The sequence below is a fragment of the Peromyscus californicus genome, unplaced genomic scaffold, assembly GCF_007827085.1.
Source record: "Peromyscus californicus insignis strain IS unplaced genomic scaffold, ASM782708v3 Scaffold_11__1_contigs__length_118956290, whole genome shotgun sequence".
NCBI lineage: Eukaryota > Metazoa > Chordata > Mammalia > Rodentia > Cricetidae > Peromyscus > Peromyscus californicus.
Window position 1 is genome coordinate 35,620,846 of NW_026294402.1, and position 19,263 is coordinate 35,640,108.

The following is a 19,263-nucleotide window of genomic DNA, read 5'->3' on the forward strand; positions in this document are numbered from 1 at the left end:
TTATGACCATTGGGAGACTTCATCATCTTTGACCCAACATGATGGCTGCAGGAGTACCTGTAGCTGGTGTGTCCCGTACCCTGGGATTCCAGGGTGACCTACCATGGTTGACCAACAAGGGAAGCAGAATAAACAAAGAAGCACGCCCAGATTCCTTCAGCCATAGATAGGAATCCGAATCTCACTATTGTCATTATAATAATGCCTGAGCTTTGCAAAGACTCAGCTATCCTTTCTGTTGATTCCTGTCCAATGTAGAGTCATTGGGTTTAGGAGAGATTGCTGGATGATGGGAAACACTAGTTCATACAAGATAGAAAATGGAACATTCCATTTCTTCTCCTGTATCCAGCCCATGAGATTAAATCTCAGAGTGGACAGTGTGGTCTTTAACCACAAGGATGATAGTGACAGGTTTGGTGGTAAGCACTTAACCCTGTTTACACATCTACATAGGTTTTAGTCTCTTTTCCATTGCTATGATAAAATACCCCAACAAAAACGACTTGAGGAAAAGGTTGGTTTGGTTGACAGACTCAGGATGTGGTCCATCGTAGCAGGGAAGTTACAGCATCAGCAACTTGTGTAGCTGGTCTTATTACATCTGCATTCAAGAAGCCAAAAGCCAAGAATGCTTGCAGCTGCTTAATTCTTTCTCCAGGAACAAAGTCCAGGATCTCAGACAGGGAAAGCCACCACCCGCAGCGGGCAAGTCTTCCCATCTCAGGTACCATAAGATGATCTTGGGGCTGGAGATGTGACTTCGTGGTTAAGGACTCTTGCTACTCATACAAAGAACCCAAGTTCAATTCCCAGCATCCATGTTGGGTGACTCACAACTGTCTGTAACTCCAGTTCCAGGAGATCTCATGCCTTCTGACTCTGCAGATACCTACACTCACCTGCACACACCCACATACAGAATACATGCGTATATATAATTAGAAATAAAAATAGATCTTTCAAAAAGGATAATCTCTTACAGACACACCTAGAAGCCCATCTCCCAGTGTTTCTAGATTCTATCAAGTTGACAATTAGCATTAACTATCATAGCACACATATGTGGATATGCACCTATATCCATTTCCAAAATAGAAGTCGAGTTACTTTTATCTTTTGAGACACAAATGAATGACATTTTAGTTTGCCAGTCACTGTTAATATGTCTCTTGTTTCTTCCCACATTTCAGAGGTTTCCTTAAAGAATTTCCCAGTAATGTGAAAACTGCCTTCTTTGAATTTGAAAGATATCTGGATTCACAGTGTACACATCCAATAGGATTCCCCTTAAGGCTATCCAGCCGTGTTAATCTTTTGTTTACTAATATCTTTTCCACAAAGGATTGACAGAGTTGGAGGGAGGGCAGGTGGTAGTGGAATGAAAGGCATCTCACATGTTTTCTGTTGTTTGGGGAATTTTGGAAAGTAATAAACTAAGCTATAAAGGAAAGCATTTTGAGGCGATCTATGTGAGAAAGGAACCTCACTTCAGACATGGGGATTGTGCTGTTCCTGTAAATCAATTCTTCCTCTCTTCAGCGATGCAGGTCTGTGCAGCACTCCTGACAAATATTTCTCTACATTACGGGGAAGCAATCCACTCAGACCCAGCAGGAGGGGCAAAGGGGCTAACAGGCTGCCAGGCAGGATTTCCTGGAGTTCTGGCCACTGCAGCTTCAAGAACAAATGAAAAAAAAAAAAGTGCATGGCTGCCTAAGCATGGCCTGAACAAGGCTGGATATCAAAAGATAGGCTAACATTGGAAGCAAGAAAGCCCACAAGGCCTCTGCCCCAGACAAAGAACTACAGGCAACTAAGGAATGTTGTCAGTGGGAACCATAGTCTTCCCCAGGGAAGGGCACACCAAGTAGTTATCCGGTATCAAATGGTCAGCCCTGAAAACACACATACAAGTACTATTGTATGGACTAAGCAGATTGTTTTTATGTATTTAGAAATGGGTGTGCGTGTGCGAGTGAGTGTGTGTGTGTGTGTGTGTGTGTGTGTGTGTGTGTGTGTGTGTGTGCATTCATAACAGCAATTAAAGATGTCATGAATTTGAAAGAGAATAAGGTGGGGGTATAAGGAGGTGTTGGAAGGAGGAAAGAGAAGGGGGAAATGATATAATTATATTATAATCTCAAAAAATATTTAAAAAATTGCAAGTATTCCCCTCCTGCCTCCAGGCTAACCAGGACTCTGGGCAATTGTCCCATCACCTGCTGGGGCCTGCCCACCCTGATCAAATGCCCCAGTTCACTTTTCCCTTTGAGTGAGTCTTGATGGAGCAGTTCCAGGTGACATCTGAGGGAGAAACACTTTGTAGGGAGAAACACACAAAGGACCCTTCCCTAGAATAGAGGCCCAGCCACCTGGGGTCTTGTTCAGGAAAGGTGAGTAGGCAGGGCTGGTTACCAAGTCTCCTTTTGTCTCTGGGATGACAGGAGCAAAGTCTCCATTTTGCTAGCTTAAGAGTCAGCCTCAGAGTTGCCTGGCCCTCCGACTTCAACTGAGGCAGAGCGACTTGCCTTAGTCTTTAAGTGTGAAGCCTAATAAAGGTTGGCAGAGTAAAGAGATGGAAACAGCAAAGCCTTCCTTTGTGGAGCACAAAGAGACAGGCCCAGTCCTCTGCACAAACACAGAGACTTTGTCCCTTCTTCCACAGCCTCTCGTCCATGGCCACCCATCCAAAAACTGTGACATCGTATGTTTGGTTGGCGGCCCCTCGTTCTGCTTTATCTATTACGGTTGGTGGCAAATGTAAACCTCCCTGGTTTGGAGAGACCCTGAGCAGATAGATGTCCCTTCCCCAGCTACCTGTGTGTGTGTGTGTGTGTGTGTGTGTGTGTGTGTGTGTGTGTGTGTGTGTATGTGTGTGTGTTACTAATACCATCATTCCTGGCAAGGCAGTGAAACACACATACACCAAGAGAGGCATACACAAATATACACATGAGAAAACACACAAGTATGCAACTATACACAAACATGTTAAACAGACACAAACCTACAAAACAAACGCGTGAAAGACACGCATGCATACATGCAGACTCATGCACAAGGTACACACGCAAACACACACGTATGAGTGGGTCCACACACTTGCAAATATTCACCCCAAGTCATACATGCAAATACATGCATGCAAATATACACACCAAACACAGACATAGCCCAGACCAGACTTTGGGACACATATGTTTACCTCTGCACCCTGAACAATAATTTGGACTGTATTTTTCTGCTTTCTCTCTGTCCTGGGGAAAAAAAATCACAGAAATTCTAATAGAGGAGGCTGAGAAAAGAAAATATTGACTTCTACAGCACAAACATCTCTGTCTGACAAGAAAATGTTAATTTCCCCCTAAATCAAATGTTGACAGATATCAGCTGTGGCTGGAGATGGGTCACTCTGGGAGGAGTTGTCTGTTTCAGAGAATGTGATCAGTCTGAAAACTCTCTTCCACAAGGCTGGCTGGCATCACATTTTAGCAGGATGGAGTTCCAGGCCTTTGGGATTGCCCCGGTGGGTGTGTTTGCAAGAGCTGAGCTCTGTGGGACTCCACAGAGCAGGAAGGCAGAAGGGCAGGTTCCCACTTGATAGAATGTGCTGTGTTCTAGAAACCTGGGTCCCCACATGGTCATATACAGGGATAGAAGTTCTGCTTACATGTGCAACAGGACAGGATTTTAACTGGACATGTAGGAGAGGAAAGTCTAAGAGCAAAGAGAAAAGCCAAATGTACAGGCAAAGGGAATTGTCCAGAATTGCACACTTTACCTACCCATTTCCTCTCTACTCCTGAAATACACAATGTAAATATTCTTTGTTCAACACTGTTACTTTAAAAATTCTCTCTCTCGTTCTCTCTCTCTCTCTCTCTCTCTCTCTCTCTCTCTCTCTCTCTCTCTCCTCTCTCTCTCTCTCTCTCTCTCTCTCACACACACACACACACACACACACATACACACTCTCTCTCTCACACACACACACTCTCATATACACACTCTCTCACACACATACTCTTTTTCTCCTCTCTCCCCCATCTCTTTTACACACACACATGCATACACACACAAATACACACACACATATACACACACACACACTTGCACACACACTCTCTCACACACACTCTCATATACACACTCTCACACATACTCTTTTTCTCCTCTCTCCCTGCTCTCTTTTACACACACACACACACACACACACACACACACACACACACACACCTTTAACTTGTTAAGTTTGAAGAATGTGATATCTCCAACCAGTGAGCTCTGCCAGTCTGCTCGGCTAAGGCCAAGATGAATGCAGAACGTTGCTGCAAGGCTGCTGCAGAGCTGCGTGCTCGGAATACGAGATGCTATGCAGGGGAAAGGCCAAGAAATATGTCTGTGCTTGGAGTTTACACAAGTCTCCTTAGCAACTTGTCTGGATTTATTTCTCCCTCGGTGTGTGTGGGTTTCTTCCAAATCCCAAGTGAAATGGGAGTTGAGAGTCTTCGCAGGCTTCTCTTTCCCTTCTGCTGGGGCAAAATCTTTTATGCTGAAGAGCAAGGCTTTCATTACTAGCTCCTTCCTCCCCCCACCCCACAGACACAGTTCCGAGTCTTTGCACTGTGCGTCTGTGGATCACTGGGGACTTTCCAGAAATCTAGGTCTCTGTGGGGGGGGCATAGACAGAGCCCCTTGCTGATGGCCAGTTTCATGCATTCCTGCCTAGGCCTCTAGCTGCCCCTCTGGCATGCTCCTATGTGTGACATGTGTGAAATGGTCCTGTGTCACAAAAGAGGGGAGACACGAATGAGCTCCCCTCTTCTCTGTCCCTCCTGCCCATTTTACCCTGTCTGCCTTTCTCTTTTCATCCCTCGCCCGATGCCAAAGTCCCCCCAGTTCTGATCAGAAGAGAACTGGAAAGCGACGAGCAGAGCCTCACTTCGGGGCTTTGCTCGGCTGCCTTTGGTGTGACTGGGCATGCTCAAGGAAGGCACCCTCAAATGCTGAGTGAAACCACCTTGCCTTCCAGACCGGAGGGGCAAGAGGACACTGTCCTGGGGCCCATATCTAATGAAATCTTAACATTGTCCTTTACTTCCCCCCCCCTCTGATTTTAGAGTCAGGGGAGAAAGAGAAGAGAAATATAGCCCAAAAAACTGAAGGTTTGATTTTGGCTCTTTTACAAACAGATGTTGCTTGTCATTCTGATATGGTTAAGCAGGCAACAGATTGAGTGTGTGCACGTGTATGTGAGGAGGGGAGGGAGAATATGACCAGAAAGTAGAACTGGTAACATGGAGATCTTACCTTCCTAAACCCTATTTATCAGACACTATCCAAATTTGTAATCTGTTTAGCTGATTCTTATTCTAAATAAGGAAATGTGGAAATCAGGAAACCCAGATGAGAAAATTGGAACTTCCTGGTGATAGGGTGAAATACAGGTGTGTGTGTGTGTGTGTGTGTGTGTGTGTGTGTGTGTGTGTGTGTAAGTATGTCTGTCCCTGTAAGTGGCTCCGTACCCTTCAGTAAGCACAGGGCATCCTGCGTCATAAGAATCTAGTCACTCGGGTTAGGTGGTTGCTTCCTTTCGAGGGCGTCGTTGTGGAGGCTTCAGGCTTTTCTAACCTTTCCCCATGGCAGGGATCTGACTGCAGCAGTCAGAGCTCTGAGGAATGTACTGGCCCTTTAGAGATTGCTTGTTCTCTTCCTTACACGATGCAAACGACTTTATCTTTTCTTCAGCACCCCTACATTCTAACGTAATTGTGCCATGCCTTCTCAAGAACAAAACCTGCCTTTGAATAGGAAGTGTAAAGGTTGGCCAGCCTCCTGGGGATGCTTGTGCAGCACACAGTTCACTTGCATTAAAGAAATGACAGACGCCTAATGTTTCTGTGTCGGAATCGGCGTCACACTATTTTTCCTTTGAATCCCCCTCCCTTGCTTTGTTAACACAGCTAGAGGAGAAGTTGTGGGCTGGCACCTGGGCGTCTTAAGAAGGAAGGGAGATTGTCATTGTGAGCAAACACCATCCTTCCCAAGTGAAAGCCGTCTTTCTTTCGTAGCCAGCTGCGGCTTGTGACTGGCAAAGCCTTTTCCTCCTTTGTCTCCCCAAGAGTGTCGAAAGCAAACTTGGTCCCCGTCTTCACTCTCCAGTTCTTGGTCTCAGCTCTACATCTGCTTTCAGGGAACATCAAGTAGATTCAGACATTTCCTTAATTACAAGAAATAGAACCACAGCATCCAAACAATCTGAGAGCTTAATTTTCCCCTGACTTTATTCTATCAGACCGTTTTCAGGTCTTTGTTCTTTAGTTGACCCTCACATGCTGTCATTTGCCATTTTTCTTACATTCTTTCTTTCTTTTTTTAGTACAGGAGCATGTAGATTATAAATGGCAGTGTCTGATCGGGCTTTGCTTGAAAGAACAGGAGAAGCATGCCCTGTTGTTGGATGACTCTCCCCCCATTTCCTCCCTTTAATTTAGGTTTTCCTGGGAAAAGACTTAATTCAGCTTAAAGTAGCTGACTTCAGGACCATATTGTATTCTTGGGAGGTTTTCTCCTACACCACAGTTTAGGGATCTTGTGGAAATATCAGATGAAGCATGGTGTGGGGCACCAGTGAACGACCCTGGGAGTAGCAACTGCTGGGTGTGCTCTTTAAAAATTTTTTTTTTCAAGACAGAGTTTCTCTGCATAGAACTGGCTGTCCTGGAACTTGCTTTGTAGACCAGGCTGACCTCGAACTCAGAGATCTGCCTGCCTCTGATTCCTGAGTGCTGGGATTAAAGGAGTGTGCCACCACTGCCTGGCTGGATGTGCTTCTTTTGTGGAAGCAGCTGTATCTTCACACACACAGACACACACACACACACAGATATACAGACACACATACATACAAACAGACACACACATACACACACACATATACACACAAACACACATACACATACATACTGACACACAGGCACACACACAGATACATACATACATACACACATACACATGCATACACACAGACACACATCCATACAGACACACATACAAACACACACAGACACACAGGCACACACAAAAGAGAGACTTCAGAGAGTAAAAGACAGAGCATTAGAAAAACGGAGAAGCTATAGGAGGCCAAGACCTCTCCCTGCTTCATGATGTTGGGTGCCATGGTGAATGCTGAAGGGCGTGTGTGAGCAAGCTCCTCCCCTCCCCTCCTCCTCTTTCTCATTTTCTCTATCTTGCTTCCCCCTCCCTCCTCCCCTCCCTCCCTCTTTCTTTCTACTAGTCTCCCTTTCCCTTTTTCTCACCCCTCCTTCTTTTCTCCATCAAAGAATACCCAGGATACTGTCCCTGTCATGTCAGAACAAAGGATGTCTGTAGGACATGCATCTTCAAAAGGGGGAGGTGACACCTGTCTATAGGCACAGTGCTGCAGTCATCACCATAGACTTGGAGCTCCAGTCCAAAGGCGTGCAGACCTTAGAGCCCTCGTCAGCAGGGAGCCACACAGTGGGTCTCCCTTCCCCTAGGGAACGAACAGGAATAAGACAAAGTCTCAGTCTAAACCGTGGCTGGTGGGAGGACAAAAGGACAGAGGAACCCAAGCCAAGAGCCCTGCTGTGGGAGAGGAGGGACAGACTTGGGAACCAATCACTGTGAGATATCTGCTCCTTTGGCACAGCCCTTGTTGGTAGAGACAAGATAACTCCCAAGCTGATGAGCAATTGGAAAGTTAGAATGTTTTCTGGGGTGGGGGGGAGGGCAGGGTGTGGGGGCGTGCTACATTATGCCAAGTTGTCATCACCCTATGCGCCCATGATGCCTTCCCATCCCTAACTATGAGTGGCCTCTCTACTACCATGTTTATTAAGCAAGTGGTCTAGTAGAAAACATTGGAATTTGGGAATATTCTGAGACTTCACATTCCTATTTGATGATTTTCCTGGAAAAATTCCTTTTTACAGTCCATTGGTAGCCAGGGAATTTCCAGGGGGTGGGAGATGTGAAGTTACTTATTTGCAGAACATTTTTATTATGGGTCATTCTAGAAATAAGCATGGCGTGTCCCAGTGTTGGGTTTTTTTCTAGGAATAGATTTAGGTTTTGTTTGTTTTTTTTTTTAATATTTCTTTTTATCCTTCACCTGAGGCTACTTATGATTTAACTTACAAAAGAAATGAGAGACAAAAAGAAGCCAACTGAGAAACAAACAAAGGTTTGTAAGTTGATTCCTGACCCACTTACAAAATGTTTTAAATGTCTTGTTTTCCAGGCAGGGGTGACTGATTTGAAGACACCGGCAACATGGAGACTGCTTCAAAAATACTCATGAGAAGTTCAGTTTTCCAGGTAATGGATGGCATTTTTCTGTATTTACTCCCAAACTTTCCATTTCCTCAAATACAGCAGTCTTTAGGGCATTGACAATTATTTTTTAATGTCACTAATTTTATAATTTTATAACCAATCCACCTATCTGTACTGGTACTTGATTCTATGGAGTTGGGGAGTTTCAAAAACTAATTTCCTAATAGTGAGTGCTTCTTTTGAAAGTAATTTGGGCAGAATGTATTTAAAAACAGGAGGCACTATTTTTGAACTCCGTGGCTATTTGGATATGCATATTCCAAATTTCATGATACAGGCTTAATATAAATCTCAGAAGGTTGTTATTGATATTTTAATTTCCATTCGACTTGGTGACAAGTGACTACTTTCTGGAACTCTCTACCATCCCCTGAGTGGGTGGGTATTGAGCCCAGCTGTCATGATACAGGAAGCTTCCTTCTGGTGTCATTGAACCACTTCCTGCCACCCAGAAAGGTTTACAGGCATCCATGATCTGGTGTCCCCCAGATTACCTTCCCCATTGTTTGTAAATGCCAGCCTCAAGCTTTCCCATTTGGTCGCCGTCTGATAGAGCCCTATGAAATCTTGTCTCATGGAATGACCCAAAATGTCCTTTTTGGGGGAAAAAAAATGAATCCCCATGTTCTTCTCCAGCACAAAGAAATTTCTCAAAGAAGGCATTCAACGGCTACTTCAGGGAAGGCAAACAAACTTAACTAACTCCTAACATTAATATTTAAATCTTTTCTTATTTTGATTTCTGAATTTAAAATGTTAGGTTTTTGGAAGCCGATCTTAGTACATTTGAATGTGTAACCCTCTATCCTGTCTTTGAATAAACGAAACATGGTCTTGAGGGAAACACAGGCTTGAGTTCCTTTCTGTGGTCTCAAGGTATCTTGGGGATGTACAGGTGGTGCTGTGCAAAGGAGACCATGTGCCACTTGATAGGTCACTGGTGACAAATATTGCACATAATTGTTGCACTAGCCACAGTGTCATTTGAATATTCCTTATCTGAAATGATTGAGAAGTGTTTCCTATTTGTGATTTTAAAAAATTAGAATGTTTTCAAATATGATGAGGTGGTTGGATAATGGGGCCCACGTCTAAACACAAAGTTATTGATGTTCGAGTACGTCATGTACACGTAGCCTGGAGGTATTCTATGCAAAGTTCTCAGTGCGTTTGTATTGCCACTATAACATGTCCCCTGGCGTCAGGTGTGGGATTTTTTTTCTTGAGCCATCAGGTCAGTGCTAAAAAAGTTCTGAGTTTTAGCTGGGTATGGTGGTGTACCCCTTTGATCCCTGCATTTAGGAGGTAGAGTCAGGTGAATCTCTGTGAGTCTGAAGCCAGCCTGTTCCCTTCAGGAGTTCCAGGTCAATCCGGGCAACACAATGAGACTGTCTAAAAACGGGGAAGGGGGCTAGAGTTTTTAATTATTTGGATGAGGATGTCTGAGCCTGTATTAAAAATTAGTTCTGATTAATTGGGGAGCTGGAATCCATCCCCTTAGACTGTCAATAGGAGCTACAACTCCCATTTCTCAGCAACCGTCCACAATGGTCAGTGCCCAGTTTTAAATGTCCCTGTCCCTATTCCCTTGTCAGCGAGATCAACAGAAAATCAGAAGCTCAAGAATTATGTAAAGCACCTATGTTTTTTATAAGGGAAATGAATGTTTTTAAATAAATGATGCAGAGAAATTTAGGGAGATTTGTGTTTTGGGTACTGCTTGGTCTGGTTCTCAGACTATCGATTTCTGCATCGTCACCCACCTCTGCACACTGTGGGCATATCTGGAGTGAATGGGGCTGACGAGGAACACCATGGTAGCGTTTCAGGCCCTCTTCTTTTCTTAGGCTCCTGTTTTATGTGTTAGGATGCATGCATGAAGCCTGGCCTGCTCTATGAATAGCTCCCCAATTCAGCTCTTGTTGTTGTGAGTGGAGCCTCGGCTTATCTTCTGGGCTCTCAGTGAGTGAATGTCCGCTCGACAAGGCGAAGCAGATCTTTTTGAGGGCCCAACTCCATAGTTTCCAGCTAACAGAAATTAAAAAAACAAAAGCCTCTGGTAAGATTGTTCGAAAGCACAAGGTGTGTGGTTTTCCTGACATCTAGGGAAGGGATTGTTTAAACGTCCGGTGAGTTTCCCTGAAGTGATTTTTGCTATGACCATGTCGGCCACACAGCTCACAGGAGAGGCCATTCATAAAAATCCCTTGCCTTGAAGATCCATTCTTCCTATGGAGCTTTAGCTTTGCAGAAATATTGATTGCATGTTGACAACCTTATGCCCTTCAATAGTTTTAGAGGTAGCAGTGATATATGTCCTCTTACAGCTTAATTTTGAAAATACATCCAAACTTGCTTATTGCTCATATTTGGACCAATAATGGGGTTGGGAAGGGATGACACACAGCTACAGCTTTTCTTGAAGATGACCCTTCCAGTTTAGTAGAGTGAAATCTCTGCTAAGATGTGTTGAGAAAGCTCTTTTCCAAGTTGTTAGCACTACTTGCTGCTGGTTAATTCCATTTGTTTTTGTTTTTTTCTTTCTGACATGCAAATTTAAAAGGGGGAAAACCTTAGTATCCTTTACTACAGAACTGCAGAAGCTAAAAGACTTACCTTGCACCTGGGTTCTTGTTCTTTCTTTTAGGATCTGTCTCATTCCGCTTACTAGCCCTACTAACAGTAGTTTGGACTAAATAGATGACGATTCTGATCAAATGAAGTTCACCCAAAGCCCACTGCATCAAGTGAATGAGAAAACCAGGAGGTCTGCCAGAGACGACAGGAGACCTTTCTAAGGTCACCCTTTGAGAGTAGGTTGAAACCCTTCTATCTCTGGCATGAAATGACCCAACGGCATACTCTGTTGTTGGACTAAATGACGCAATGACAAACTCTTTGGTTGGACTAATGGTTTTAACATTTTGTCTTCAGACAAGTCAACCCCCACACAAGAGAAGATACTGAAGCCTGTTGCCACAAACCCGTAGATCCGAACTTGTGCTGATCGTCCACACAAGCTTGTGTCTATAGGTATGTGTCTGTTAGGCAATCTCACAGTCCACGGGCTTTGCCTGTGTACCACTACTATCCACTCCCCTTCTCCTGCTCTCCATGCCTTCCTGAGGTTGCCTTTCAGAGCGGTAGAACTGGAAAGTGGGGCTGAAGAGGAGGAAACAGACCTTTTGTTCCAGGATGGGTGAGGTTAATTGAGAGGTTCACCCGACTCCCATGTCGCCTCTAACTGGACTCAGCTGTCAGATTAGGAGACTTGGGTTGGCCATGAGGCAGCAAGAATTCCAGGGATTCAGACAGCTGACTGCTCAGTGCTGAGTAAATAGACATGCACACAAGGGTTTGTTCTGTTTTCTGGATTCTAATTGTTCTCAGAGTTATGATGATCTTTTTCAGAAAGTGATAAGGATTGGCTTGTCACGCTGGTCTGGTTCTGGCTGTGGTGTGGGTTGCACCTTGCAGCAATACCCTCCCCCATCACTCAGCAAGTGCAGGCCACGGGTCCTTTCTTTAATAAACAAGATGATTGAGGGGGTGGACATGTTGACCTGCCTATTTATACTTCTGTAAATACCCAGCAAGGAGGAAGAAGGACTTTTTAATTTAAGAAAGAAAAAAACCCACAAAACGAAAAACAACAAACAACAGCAAAAGATATTCTGTTTACATCCAAATTCATATTTTGCCCAGAGCAGTTTTCAAAGTCTTTATCGTGCTTAAAAGGCTGGAATGAAAATAATTTCATCCCTTCCCCTCTTAAATGTCACCATTGTGCCAGGATTGGAAAGCCAAGCTGACCACAGATCAAAGCAAAACTGGCTATATTTGTCTCCTTCCAACAGTGTGAGCTGAAGAGTCGAAACAGAAGCCAGGGTGAAAAGTTGAGGATTCTAGATGGCTCTGGAACTTTCACATTCACTTTTGCTCAAGTGTGGTACCAAGAATTCCCTTAAGAACTTTGTTTGTTTCTCTGTGCAGGCTCTCTCAGCAATAACAACAGAAAGTCAATATGAAACTCTTGTGAATACATTTTGTCACCTCTTAAGAGCCACACTGTTCAAGGACAGCTAGAAGTCCTTCTTCTGTAGCATATATATGAGGAGGATATATAATATATATAAACTTATATATATTATTTCTGAATCAGGATGACTAGATGTAGCTCATGTATGTATAGAGGGCGGAACATGGGGATATATAAATGCCAGACACAGATGGTGCACTTTCTATGCATGCTTTGGTTTTTGCTTTGCATGGAGGAGTGTTGTCTGTTGTCTGTAGGACTCAACTTTTAACCTATCAAGAAACCTTTCCTGTGGCATGGTGGGACATTAACCCAGAAGAGAAAGGCTGTCCTTACTGATATGTGTCCCATAGAACTGTCTGACCCAGGCACTGTCCACCCACTCTGCAAACAATCTACTTGGCCTGGTTTACATGCCTCTTTGAAGGGGCTGGAATGAGTAAATGGCCCACAGGTTCAGCCTGCACCTCTGCTAGCTGAATGCGTGTTTGATACGGGGAGCAGCATCACATTTGTGTCCATCATTCCCTTAGCTTGCTGCTGTTAGGCGTACCATGGATGGGGGAGTCGGAGTCACAGGGACCCTGAGCTCTCAGAATTGCTTGTATAGAAACAATGTCCAACTATAAGGAGATGACTGGAATTTCTTTTTCTTTTTTGAAGGAGGTTTTGTAAATCAACTAGCCAAGGGGGTGGTGGGTGCATTACTCTTTCAAAATTTCTAAAAGCCTCAAACATTTGATTCATCTTGTTAGAAAATATTGTAGTAGGAAGTCCAAAGCCTCTGGCTCCTGGCCACAAGAAACAGGATATTAAATATTTTACATGATGATGAAATTCAGTATTTTTCCCTTCTTCCATGTTCATGAATGAATGGTTTTTCCTCAATGTTAATTGTTCCTCTGGGAGCCTCCCCAAGTGCACCAAGTATCCTACAGGAAGAAGCAAAAAGTGAAATTAATGTCAAGCATCTCCCAAGAAAGGCTCTGAAAATATATTTCAACAGCCAGTTTGACATGGGGCAAATGAACAGAAAACAAACTCATCAACATCCCAACTCTTCACAAAGACATCGTGCTTGAGTATAGTCTAACTTTCTTCAAACTCAGGGAAAAAAATCATTCTTATTCTAAAAATGGCATCTGATCTAACAGCTCGCCTTGTGCCATCAGGCTGTGGGGAGGTAAGCTGATAAGAGCTTTGAAAGCATTTCTCATTTCTATTTCAAAATATTGCCCTGTGTTTCTTAACGTGGGGAGAAAGTGGCATGGTTCACTTTACGTTTTAAGTTAATGTGGTTTTCTCTTTTCAGTGTGCTTCCCTGTCATCCCTCCTATTGTTAAGGCTTCCAAATCCCTGTCTTATGACTATGATACCTCATTTCTTCAACTAGCACCTGGCCTTTCTAGTTTAAGAAGCCTCTTACCCCCTGTAAATAACTGTTCATGATGCTGAGGTTTAGCATAGTAGTCAACGTGAGTGGTTCTTCAAGGACATATTTGTATCTAATGTAAGAGTTAATAAAATGTGATGGGGAAAAAAGCCTACATTTTATATTTGGTGTAGCCACAAACTGGAAAAAACTCAGATTCATTCATCCTCTCACTCATTCATTCATTCATTCATTCATTCATTAATTCAACAAACCTTACAGATGCTCACTTTGATTTGTCACTATGTAAAACGACAAAGACATGACTTGGACTTCTTTTTCATGACTCTGATGCCCTAACCCTTTGCAGAGTTGCATGGGTGTTGTAGAGATACAACCCTTAATGAATCTTGTTTTAATCAAAGCCTGTACTCGGCTTCCCAATAGCTAATCAGATAAAGCATACACTTACTAATGGAGAGTGCCTGTATTGTTTGAGATGCTGTCAACCATGAAAACTTTAATATTTAGTCTGCTGGGATTAACATTCCATGTGTTCAGAGTTCCTATGGGAGATACATTTTTTTAAAGCCACAGGCTATAAAAAATTATAGCTAAAGATACATAACTGTTCAAGATACATACTATTTAATATTTTACTGCCACTTTTAAATAAGAATTTTTATGACATCATCCCATATCTTAATTGCATGTTGTTATTGCGTGCCTGCAAATATTGACACTAATTACGTAATGAACTATAATTGCACTAATACATGATAATGGGCTAAAATCAGTGCAAACAAACATGAAAATCCACACAACCCAAAGAGCGGAATATTGAAAATCATTAGTGTTTTCAGACCAGCTTCTCTGAGCTTTTGACTCCAGAACAAGGCTACACATGAAGGAAATTGTGGTTTTGATCTGCAGGTATTTTTAAAACTGTCTGATGAGAGAATCCACCAGCATTCCTGCCCATGAGGACTTTCAGAGCTTTCCCTTTCTTGTTGCAGCCTCTTCCGAGAATTCTTCCCTTCCCATGCCTGTTTCTTTCTTGTGTTTATACCATCAGCTTAATTGTCCATGCAGAATAAATGGAAGGGAAAACCTGCAAGTAAAAAGAAAAGCTGTATTTTCTCTTTGTGGGTGCAGTGACTATTAAATCTTCTGTGTAAGTGAATGGCTAGAGGCAGAAGCCTCAGAAATCCTTTGTGAATTTTCAGGTGAGATCCAGGAATTTGAGTGGCCTGGTAAGAATGAGTTCACTCACTGGGATTTTTCTCCCATTTTGAGTCTGGATAGCAAGTCCATCTTACCAGGATACATACATACATATATACATACATACATACATATTCTGTTCATCATATATCTATTATCTATATTTCTGTCAATCCTCTTCTGCCATGTACCAGGTAGAAGCCATGACGGTAGTATTAGATGTTAACAGTGTAGCTCAAGGTCGAAGGAATCACACAATAGATAAATAAATTGCAAGGCAATGCTATGAAGATTAGATTAGATTAGAAATAATTCTTTGAATTGAGTTCTAAAGGATGCATGGATGTTTCCTTGACAAAAATAACCTCCCAGTCTTCCACCACCACCTAGGAAACTAGGTAGCTTTGATCCAACAAAGGTGGTCCCCTCAAAAAGCAGCTCTATTCTGGAAAGCAGTTCAAGAGTCTAAAGTTAGAAAAATTGAAGACCCCTCCCAGTCAAGGGGAGGAGATCAGCATAAACAGACACCACTTGGCCCTTGAGTTGGATTAGTCTTTTGAACAGAAGCAGCATGGTGGAGCTAAGCTCCCAGTGTGTTCAGACACACCAGCACATTCATGACAAGTCAAAATGAGAGTTCGGCAAGGCAGTGAGGAGAGGTGGCCACAGGCCAAACAAACAAACCAAATGCATGGAGTTGGGGAATCACTTGTCTTGAATGAGTCTTTCTCCCACACCAGCATCTCACTGGGACTGAGAAAGGGAAGACTTACTTTAAAATTTTAAAACTGCATCAGAGAAGTTGACCTCATTCTCTTATAAAGAGAAGAACAGAGACATATTTTCACAGACTGCTAAATAAATCATCAGAGGAAGAAATATTACAAAATGTGAACCAACTCTGGGAAAGGGGGGTTATCAATAGGAGAATGCTGTATTTTAGATATTTACAGTCGACATGGCTTCTTGTTCTCTCTGCTTTGCTCAGAACACTGTGTTCAACTGGTTCACTGTTTTGACTTCACTCATTGCCCCTTTTTTACTGGCCCTTACAATTTCAGATTTCTAGCTTTACAAGAAGCTTATATTTTCCAAAAACCTCTTTTCCCAATTATCCAATTCTAGACACCAATCAGTTTTTCTATTGCTTCAATGTATATCAGAGTCTGCTGTATTGAGTAGTACAACCATTAGTTAATACTACTATAATTTCTATGAATATAAAGTTTCAAGGGTACCAGTCCCCAATATCTGCCCACTACCCACCACAGAGCAATCTCAAGCCAGGGTTCCTGTGGTGTTTTCTCTACCTTTTTGACTTGGTCAGACCCTCTAATGTGTTATTTCTTATGAATGGCCCAAGTATGCAACAGCATGAAAGTCCTTTATAAAACTAACTTGAAATTGCAGAGCTTAAGAATTGGTAGCTTTCCAGCCATTGTGACTGCATGTTCCCAGGTTGAGGTAGTAGGTTGTATAGTTTAGAGTTACATCAAGGGAGATAACTGTACAGCCTCCTAGCTTTCCTTGGGACTTGCACAAAGCAACATGGCGAGAAGGAACCATGATTTCTCCAGGCCTTTTTTTTCTAGGAAAGCCTTTGAAAGGTAAGACGGAGTGCAGTTATTGTACTGGTATTTTAGACTTCAAGTTTGTTTCATCCTTGTATCCTTGCTGTGCTCTCATGTTCAGTTTCTTTGGGTTGGATTTTATTTTCATCAATTGTCTATCACTTATCCATCATCATAACAGCACTGCACAATGAGCAACACAGATAACCAATGACAAACAACTGTCTTAGCCTGTGAGTCTGTTTTAAAGAGGGCAGTTGTTATGGCCTTGGATGGATTGATTCATTGCAGCCATTGGGTGTAGAGTGGAGCCACTAGGGTAACTCAGTACTTTCAGCCACATCACAAGCTAGACCCAGCATGTCTTCAAGGTAAAGCTGGAGAAGAAAATGGCAAGAAAAAGCCAGGAGTCTTGAGGATTTTGTAAGCTTCTTCTTGTTTTGTGTCTGCTAGTATTTTGTTGGTCAAGGAAGACACAGAGCCAATCCTGAAGTCAGGGGTTGGTTGTGGGCAGGGAGGGATACCTTTAGGGTCATAGCAAGGGATGTGAGGTCAGAAAAGGGGTACAAATTTGGGCCATCTTTTTGCCACTGCATTACATTTTCTTAGATATCATCAAATTGAAAAAAATAATGCTCCCTCCATGAGATGAGCCTTCCAGGTTCCAGAGCAGTGTTTTGAGTTCATGGTTTAGATTTTATGCTAAGCTCGTCTCCGACTTCTGTATTATAACTTTATTGATGAGATATGCCCCAACCTTCTACAGAACATTGCCAAGTGGCTGGGATGATGCTCATTCACATACTGATCAAAATACAAGCTGGATCATTTCATGATGATGGCCAGTGCCAGGAGTGGTGGACATGCCATTTATTTTAGACTAACCTCTCAACCTGCTTTGAGCACTAAAACCAGTCTGAGACTCAACTCCATTGCTCAGAACAGGGTTGCAACAAGGCCAGACTCTTCTCAGAAGAAAGCTCAGCTAGTCAGAGGGTACAGAGTTAAGTAATTTAATTCACTGTATTATTTTTTTGACAGCTAGCATGAACACTCAGTGCAGTGAGTAGTTATGGTCCTCTCTCAACCACCTTAAAGATTAGGTCCCTATGTCATTTAGATTCCATGCTCAAATATCTCATGGAGAATCACAGTGGATGTTAGGTAACTAAGAAGAATAATTACCCCTAGTTTAAGGACAAAGCACGGCTGAAATTTTGGTGGGCCTTTTTAAGGCGACTATGAAACTCCACAGCAGGGCTCAGATCAAGATTCTCCTATATCATAACCACCCATTTATTACCTCAGTGCTTCATCCTGTAGTAGAGATTGTAGCCTGGCTAGAGAAAACACTGACGTGATTTTGCAGCATTTACCACGAGTTTGACACGAAACACATTGAATACCTGTATATGTTGAAGAAGGGTTTATGCAGTTACGTGACATACAAGGATCTACTTGGTTTGTCTTATGCATCTACAAAGCTTTATGCATCATCATCCCCCTGTGTAAGACGATAGAGTGCCTTCCTTTGGCAGCAGAAACTCAGGTGGACTCATATACCTGAGGTTCCTACAAGCATACGAGTGCTGGGATGGTCTCCACTCTGAAGACAAAGCCATACTGATGTGATTATTCATTTACTGACTTTGATAATAGGTTGTATCCACCTGAGTTCTAGTGATGCCCATTGTTTTCCATGACATAGTGTCCAGGAACTTCCAGTGAAGTTGTTTTCACACAGTGGCCTATGGTAGAGCAGAGGTTGGATCTGCAAGGTAAATAGATTTATATTGGAAACCACATCTTAGGATCCATTTCGTCAGGGTTTGAAAGTGTGTTTCCAAAGACTACTTATTTCCATCTTAGGTTAGGATGTGTTCTTTTCCTTCAGGAAAACTCTTTGCTGCATTTTAGCTAAAAATCATTAATAGCCCCCAAACTCTCAAATATGCCAATACACAAATGTCTATAATATCTTCTGAAAATTAATCTTAGGGCTTGGAAAGGAAAAAGAAAGTTCAGGATAACATCTAAATACCAAGTTGGATATGGCAGCCTTTCTTGTAATTTTAGAACTTGGAAAGACAGAGTGAGACAGGAGGATTGTCATGAGTTTGAGGCCAGTCTACCTTGTATAGTGAATTCAAGTTCACCATGGGCTGGAGAGCAAAACCTAGTCTTAACAAAACAAAAACAAGCAAACAAACAAACAAAAAAACCCCAAAACCCAAAAAAGTGCAGAAAAGATAAAAAATTATAAGACCTATACTGGCTCCTGTACCCATCTCCCCATCAACTCTTGAGGCAGGTGGGAGAGCTGGTCCTACATAAGAGCAGGAGAGCTGTCGGTGCCCTTCACCAGCTGCAGCACTCAGGAGAGTTGCCCTTATACCTCCCCAGGCCAACATAGTAGATCTGGCCCAAATGGGAGAACTGGCCCCTCCCCTTGCTCATTGCTGCAAGGGGTGAACTAGCCAGGACAATGCTGGAGAACTCACCCTGGTGACGAAGACAGGGGAGAGCTGGTGGACTGACCAACCCTGCAAGTACCTAGGCCCAGGACCAGGGTTATGTGTTGGCCTACCCCAACATCCACCCCATCTGTGATCTGCTGGAACATAGTAGGAGTCTGTGTGTGTGTGAGGGGGGTTTGTCCTGCAGACCCAGGGCTG

The 19,263-nt window shown here is 43.0% G+C and overlaps 1 long non-coding RNA gene across 1 annotated transcript in view; it reads left to right on the forward strand.

Annotated features, from left to right (window-relative positions):
* Nucleotides 1–19,263, forward strand: part of LOC128122093 (uncharacterized) — a 340,108-nt gene that overhangs the window by 152,220 nt on the left and 168,625 nt on the right. Inside the window, exon 5 of the long non-coding RNA XR_008222330.1 lies at nucleotides 8,288–8,364. This is a non-coding gene — a long non-coding RNA (uncharacterized LOC128122093). The remainder of the gene's footprint in view (nucleotides 1–8,287; nucleotides 8,365–19,263) is intronic.